At 41.3% G+C, this 7,741-nt stretch overlaps 1 long non-coding RNA gene across 1 annotated transcript; it reads left to right on the top strand.

Annotated features, from left to right (window-relative positions):
• The first annotated feature begins 1,135 nt into the window (after nt 1–1,135).
• Nucleotides 1,136–4,217, top strand: LOC101848505. The gene is made up of 2 exons (XR_220285.2): nt 1,136–1,257; nt 1,895–4,217. It is a non-coding gene; the product is annotated as an uncharacterized LOC101848505 (long non-coding RNA).
• Nucleotides 4,218–7,741: the final 3,524 nt, after the last annotated feature.

Here is a 7,741-nt window from a genome sequence, read left to right as displayed (position 1 = left end):
TTCAAAGGCCCAGCCGGTGGGATCAGGGATCGCTTGTCCGATCGACAAGCAGTGGTCAAAACTTCACACCTCTCAACTGCTATCCTGTCTGATAATGACATGCGTTAGTCTTACTTATCCAATTACCACCAGTGCTTGCCTTTCATAGGACCACTGTTTGACCAATTAAAAACAGAAACGTTTGAACATCTCCTTTGCTTCCACCCTTAGCCCCACCCACCAGTGCCACCCCTCACTGTCATCATTGTAACAACGATTCGAGGAACTCTTTTCTCGGCTGGCCATACGATCAGGGCGGCAGGCATTGGTCAATCTAATATCACACCTTTGGCTTCTGGCTATCCAGGAAAGTTTCCGAAGTGGCTCGCTACTCGAGCACTCTCACGGGCAGTCGTGAGATTTCACACCCACACTACACTGACCATTTGCATCGCTCAGGGCTCACATGATGGGTAACATCAACCCCCAAATTGCACCCCTACTCCCCTTCCTTGCCCAGCGGCATGGCCATTGCGTTAAGTTTAGAGCCAACGGAACCAAACTTGCGAGTTTTGCCTCAAATCAGGGCTGGGCGGGCAAAACATTTTCCGTCTTAGACAGGTGAAACCCTCGGAAGGGAGCGGATTTTTCTTTCCGTTTCCGCGTTGGACAGGTTTACGTTTTTTACAGGTAATTAAAGAGGAAAATATCAAGGGGGGAGCGGGGAGATTCCGTTAAGACAGGTTCCCGTTTTATACAGGTTTCCGTTAAGGCAGGTTCGACTGTATATATTATATGATTAGAGAGACACATAGAAAGAGACAGACAGACAAAACAGGTGCACTGACTGAGCCCAGGGTCCAAATTTTTCTCAGGAGAGAGAAAGAATTGTTTCTTTAACAAATTGTAATTATACTGAGTATTTTTTCTTGCTTTTTTAACATTAACAATTTGAATTTCGAAAAAATATTTCTTAAACATATGCGACCAATATCACAGATTACGAAACTGCATTTTTTTTCTCCAAAATTGTGGGCTAAGAAGAACATTTGAACGGCTGGCCCGTGAGATGTTCTATATTCTGTAATAATTTAGCAAGCTGACTCAATACTGTTTTATTGTATAATATTCCCATGTTGTTAGTAATCCCTGTGTCCTGTGGTTACAGATGGAACTGACGCGGGCCTGAAGCAAGGCAGAGCTGTGTTGTCTGAGGCTGCTCACAAAGAGGCGGAGAAAGGAGATCTGCAGGATTTGTTCTTCTTTGTAGCTGGAGAGGTAAGTCAGTGTTTTGGCATTCGGGTGTGTGGGGGGGGGGGGGAGGGGAGGGGGAAGCAGGGAAAGGAAATCTGCAGAATTTGTTCTTTTTTTTGCAGCTGGAGAGGTTAGTCTGATGCCTGGGGGAGGGGCCTGGGGGAGGGGGGGGGGTCATTCCACTGAACTTCTCCTATGCAGTGGCAAAGTAAGGAAAATTAGAAGTTCAGAAAGATTTCTATCTCTTTCTATAGATGTTTATGGATTGTGGAAGTGGCTGAATCCACATGCCAACTTCATATCGCCCATAACCATTCACTGTAGAAGTATAAGAGAAGAGGCTATGGGAGTGTGGGACTCATTCACTATACAATTTTCCTCTTTGCTCAGAGACTGTTTTCTATATAGGACTGTTTCAATGATGGGGTATATCTATCATTGCATCTATGGGCAGTTTTGAAAGTAAAGGTACTGACTAGAACTAGGCCATTCAGTCGTGCAGTGTGCTCAGTGCCTAACACCAGGATGTATTGAAAGAAGCCTACCATACAAATACTACAACTACGACATTTGTGAATTATATTATTGAATACCTTCAGTTGGTCTCAAATTTAATATAAAACTAAGAAAATTGTTAAATTTCCATTCTTGTGCTTTTCAGGACGAGTTTTCCGACAACGTTCGGGATTTTGCTGATCTGGACGACACATGCCCACTGCTTGTCATCCTGGACAGTCCAGAACAAAATGTCTACACATGCTCAGAGGTCAAGGTCACTACAAATATTGCGACAGAATTTGTGGACAAATTCCTGCGAGGGGAGCTCAACCCGACCCCTATCCCACCTCTGTGTGCCGACCCGAGTGGGACCCAAGCAGAAGCCGTGACTTCATGATGGCGAACGCTTTTTGCAGTTTTAAGGCATATTCAGATCAAAGACCCACATCTGTCTATCTGTGTAACGAATGGTAGCTGACTGAGGTCATCGTGTTTATACTTTATACCACACCACTTGGTTCGTTGGAGTGGTTTTTTGGCAGTGGGCTAATTGAGGTCACACGACTGATCTATTTTTGTAACTTTTTAGGAATCGACAAACTAAGGTCAAATTCTATTACATTTGATATGTTTTTGTATCAAAGTTTGACCAGGATTGTATGTAATATGATTTAAGATTTAACTATTTCGACAAAAATTGGGTTTGAAAAACTAGCCTGGCTGCACTCGCCCTGCTACATGGGGCTTGAAGGCAGAAATTTTATGGCCGCCATAAAGCAAACTACACGGATTACCATCAAGTCTCTCCAACGAGCGGATGTGAGACTTAGGTCTGAACATTAGCATAAGATGGAAGAAATAAATTGTGATGGTAAGACACTGACGGTCGTGGATCTTTGGTCTGAATTCGCAGTTACTGTTTGTACACTTCATTCTCAGTTGTAGATTATTTACAACTCTTTGAACTTTTCAAGGGAAAAATTCTGTTTGTCATGAGAACTACAATGTAGTTTAAACTTGCTGTAAACTATACTACATAAACTCAATGTTGAATTTTCCTTCCTATATGATGAGACTTGTGATTCTTTATTTAAAAATAATTTTTTTCTTAATTTTTTTTTTCATCCCCATCAGCGCAATTTAGATCATTTAGGAGACAGGCTTTGACCCTGCCTAATAGGGACAACCTGGGCTGAGAGGAGAGGACTACAAAAACCCAGTAGAAACACTGAGATACGTACTCGATAAAAACATTTTCACACTGAGGAATCAAACTCGGGTCTTTTGCATGCGATGGCAAAGCTCCCTTACTGCTACACCTCGGACACCAGTACTTGACAGAATAATGGTCTTTTGGTGCAGGGAAGAAGCAAGACAGATAGTTGGGATAGACAGAAATAACAGAGGAAGAAAAATGAAGTATGATCTACCAGAGGCACACTTCACCTGGTATTTGGGATTCTGAGTTGTTTTGTCTTTGAATTGCTTCCCCTGTAACGGTTAGGTAAGTCTACCAGAGGTCAAACATGGTTGTTCTAAAGGTTGTTTTTTTTTAAAATTATTATGAATATGAAATTTTTTATTTTATTTGATCTGTTTTTGAGCTTTTTATCTCTTCTTATTCTTATTCTTACTAGTGTTGTTACTGATATTCTTTTCTTTCACCAATTTCATTTTCAGTAAAAATATTGACCTCATAGCTGCCAACATTTCAAAACCAAATAACAAACTCTACACATGCAAAGGGTCAAGACCATGGGTCAAGATGATGGGTTAAGACGTTGGACGTTGGCCACGTTAACCCCCCCCTTCAAACCCTTCACCCACATCCTTTTCTGCATTTTATGAATTCAAGTAATTCAAAGTACACTTGCAGCAAAAGATCTCTCCTCCTATTAGCTAATGGACTTTCTTCTCATCATTATTCACAAATCCAGTCTTGAAAGTTCATAATCTTTTTTTCAACATCGGCATGTCAGGGAGGAGCAATATTAGATAGTAGAGAATACGCAGTACGCATTTACCTATATGAAAACGAACTTTCATAGTCAGACACCGAATAACGTATTTTATACACTTTTTACATGCTGGTTGGCAGCTATGCGACCTATTGGTTAGCAACATATAAATAAACAAATGGGAAAACCATATGAAATGTTAGTCTAAGTTTAAGTTTGCCTTACTTCCCGTATTCTGTTCATACTACAATACAGTGTACTATATCGCTACACAAAAATATCATTGAGGTTCTCACTTTGTACATGATGTATGTAAATATTCTCTACTTCCTTCCCCACCATTAACATTTCACAGGTGTACATTTTTTTCTTCACCTTTTCATGGTTGTTGATGATGATTTATTTCAAAGCTGGGAGAATGGTTTAGTTTGCTCTCAGTGAGCTTTACCGTCACCCAAGTAGTTTGTGGATATAATTGGTATCTGTGTCTCACAATGTGGATAGTCAATAAAATATTTAAAAATTTGATTCCCTTGACTTCAGTTTTCTTTCATGATCTACATTATTAAATGGCTTTGTTATTTATAAGTAAGTAAGTAAGTAAATAAGTAAGAAAGAAGCAATTCGTTTATTCAGTGTTTAAGGCCATTGATCCACATTACATCACATAAAACACTCATTTGTAAACCCTATCCGTACGTCATGTTTTACTATCGTATCCATACGACGAGGGGAACTCGGTGCCACCACTTTCAACAAAGAGGAAATTTCCTCATTAATCCGATTCGTACGCTTTGCGTAGCAGTCTGTCAAAATGATTTTTTGAGAAATACTGAAAGTTTCAAAGAGATCTTCGTACTAGAAGTATTCTAAAATGTGAAGAATACTACCGCGGGGGTACAAAATGACCCCAGGGCGTACGGATAGGGTTAAATAAAGTTTCCATAATAATGAAAAGGTACAGGATGTGCACATATCTCTTTATCATGATATATTGCATAATTCTGTCACTGGGCCAAGTCTTCATCATATTGTAATTCTTAATTCCATTTTGAAGCCTCTTTCCATAATAATAGTACTAATAGGTCAGTCCCTGACTGTTCAAATCGTCTCTTTGTACTGACATCATTACGTACAACCTCAGTGTACTAAACAGTAGTTTTAAGAATACAATATTATGGTACATGAAACGTCTACGAATCGAGATGCCTTTAAGAAACTTTGAACATTACAAAAAGAGACAAGGTGAGAAACGAGAAAAAGTAAAGTGGGTAAAAGAATAGTACAAGAGGTATTCAAACGGATACAATAACAATAACATCCCAATAAAAAGACTGGGATACCCGATAAAAATTCACCCCACCTGAGAATCGAACTCGGGTCTCCTGCGTACGATTATGTCTTATCTCATCTCATCTCATCTCGTCTCATCTCATCTCTTTTCATCTCATCTCATTTCATCTCATATTACCTTATCTTATCTCATCTTATCTTTTCTTATCTCATCTCATCTATTGATCTACTGTGAAACAAGTTTGTTCATCTGAAAAGCGAGACAAGATGTCTGTCACAGTGGTTCTTGTGATCCCCCGTCCTATAACCAGGCTCGGAGCTTGTAAAGACAAGCATTGGACTTGATGACATCAGCGGTGTCACAAGCAGACCCGGAGCTCCTTCTGCAGATAAACTCGCTTTGCCTTGAGCCGCCGGGCATGTTTCTCTTTTGCAGGTCTGTGGGCCTAAGCCTGAAACCTGGAGAAACTGCCTTGTTCGGGTCCTGTTTTGCCTGCCACTGCTTTAGCTTCTGCCCCACGGCCGGTAACGTGTAGAGGTACGGGTTAAGGGCAGAGTTGAGAGGCAGGATGAAGATCGTCGCCCCCACATTCGCTTTTCCTGGGATTGGAACCGCAGCCTGAGACAGGAGACCCATAACTCCTATCGGGAACCAGCACAGGAAGTCAGTTATCACAACAAAGGCTAATTTCTGCGCAATGGCTGTGTCCTGGTTTTTCCATTTGAAAAAAACAATTTTTTTTAAAAAGAACATTATTGTCTTGTTATTTCCCAAAAATGTGTCAGGCAGACACAGGGTTCAGGTATTGTTGCTGTGGTTTTTGTTCGAACTATATGCATCCCTGTTCTGTATTTATTTTGTGGGTTGTTGTTTTGTTTTTTTACTGTTGTTGTTGCTGTTGTTCTTCTTTTGTCATTAATAATGGTGACAACAACAACGACAACAAAAACAACAACAGAAGAAGAAAATGAAGAAGAACAAGAAGGAGGAGGAGAAGGAGGAGGAGGAGGAGGAGGAGGAGGAGGAGGAGGAGGAGGAGGAGGAGGAGGAGGAGGAGGAGGAGTTGTTGTTGTTTTTTTTAAAGATTATTCAGGAGGCGGGCTTCCGACTGAATTTGGCGAGGACAACCCGGGCTGAAAGGTGTACGAGGGGGAGATAGAGAACGAAAAAGAGAAAGAAAGAGAGGGGAGAAAGAGAAAGAGAGGGGAGAAAGAGAAAGGAGAGGGGAGAAAGAGAAAGAGAGAGAGCGAGAGAGAGAGAGAGAGAGAGAGAGAGAGAGAGAGAGAGAGAGAGAGAGAGAGAGAGAGAGAGAGAGAGAGAGAGAGAGAGAGAGAGAAAGTGTGTGTGGGGGGGGGGGGGCGAGAGAAAGATAGAGAGATGAATGAGTGTACACAAAGGGCATGTTTTAGAGAAGAATGAATAGATATATCTAGTGTGCGTGCTCATGCGTGTCCTGCATGCAGACGTGAGTAAATTTTCAAGCTTTGCGAGCTAAGATAAATAAACCAGATTTGATTGCGCTCGAAAACGCTGGAAATTTTCTCCCTTCTGCACAACATTCAGTGACAATAACAATAATAAGAAAGAAAAAAGAAAGTACGTGACAGCTTAGAAAAGGGTGATGAAAAGCAGAATAAACTATAGTAGAGACTTGACAGATTGTCGGGTTGTGAACTAAGCACAGACGAATAAGATCTTAAGTTTATTTACAAGCGCTTTATATACGCATGCACGAATTAATAAGAAAACAACATTCGTTTAACTGGGTTACTTTAGCAGGCTGGTGTCGAGTAACTAGGCCTTAGTCGCTACACTATGAATTTAATTTATACTCTAAACTCTTCTTCCACATAAGGCGTTACATGATCTCTTCTCAATTATATAATAACATAATTATACTTTCCGACCACATCGTTAGCCCCAACATTCCCTTCGCCAACCCCCCCCCCCCCTCTCTCTCTCTCTCTCTCTCTCTCTCTCTGTGTGTGTGTGTGTGTGTGTGTGTGTGTGTGTGTGTGTGTGTGTGTGTGTGTGTGTGTGTGTGTGTTTGTGTGTGTGTGTGAGAGAGAGAGAGAGCTCACGCGTATGCGTGTGTACGTGAGTTTAGTTACGTGTTTACAACTCTCTGTTTATTGCAAAACTCAGATATTATCGTCGATTTGCTTTTAAACACGCTGAGGATTCTATGATTATTATTATGTTCCTCTTTCCCATTCACCACAACTGGATAAAGCATGAGAGAAAATTAATAAGGAATTTTACAAAGAAATTAGATGCCTCTCCCTCGTATTACTCCGATCCTTTTTTCACTGTATCCTCTTTTTATTCAGAGATATCAATGGGAGAATTTGCAGTCAGATGTTCGGGTGCACCCATTTCTTTCTTGCTTTTAATCTGTTGAGTCTCCTCGTCGACCAGGACAAATAACGCCAATCATTTCCTATCCATGGGCAACTGAAACTAATATGAAAATATAATGCCACATAATATGACGTTGCATTGCATCGCCCGATCCGCTCTGCTTGCAGTGTGGGCACCCAATGTTAGCGCCCCAAACAGCTCCGCACTGCTGTGCCCGCTCTGCTCGCAATGTGGCCAGAGCCTAAGGTCATAATAATATGAGCGCGCGGGACACATTAAACATTTTCAGTTGGTAGAAAATTTTGAATTTTGCTCGGGTGGCGGCCGAAGCCTACTCTTATCGGGTTTAGACCCCCAAGGGATCTTTAACGTGCGCAACTTGCACACAGGCCCTCCA

This window comes from Aplysia californica, unplaced genomic scaffold, assembly GCF_000002075.1.
Source record: "Aplysia californica isolate F4 #8 unplaced genomic scaffold, AplCal3.0 scaffold00091, whole genome shotgun sequence".
NCBI lineage: Eukaryota > Metazoa > Mollusca > Gastropoda > Aplysiida > Aplysiidae > Aplysia > Aplysia californica.
This window is presented reverse-complemented; position numbering and strand designations above follow the sequence as displayed.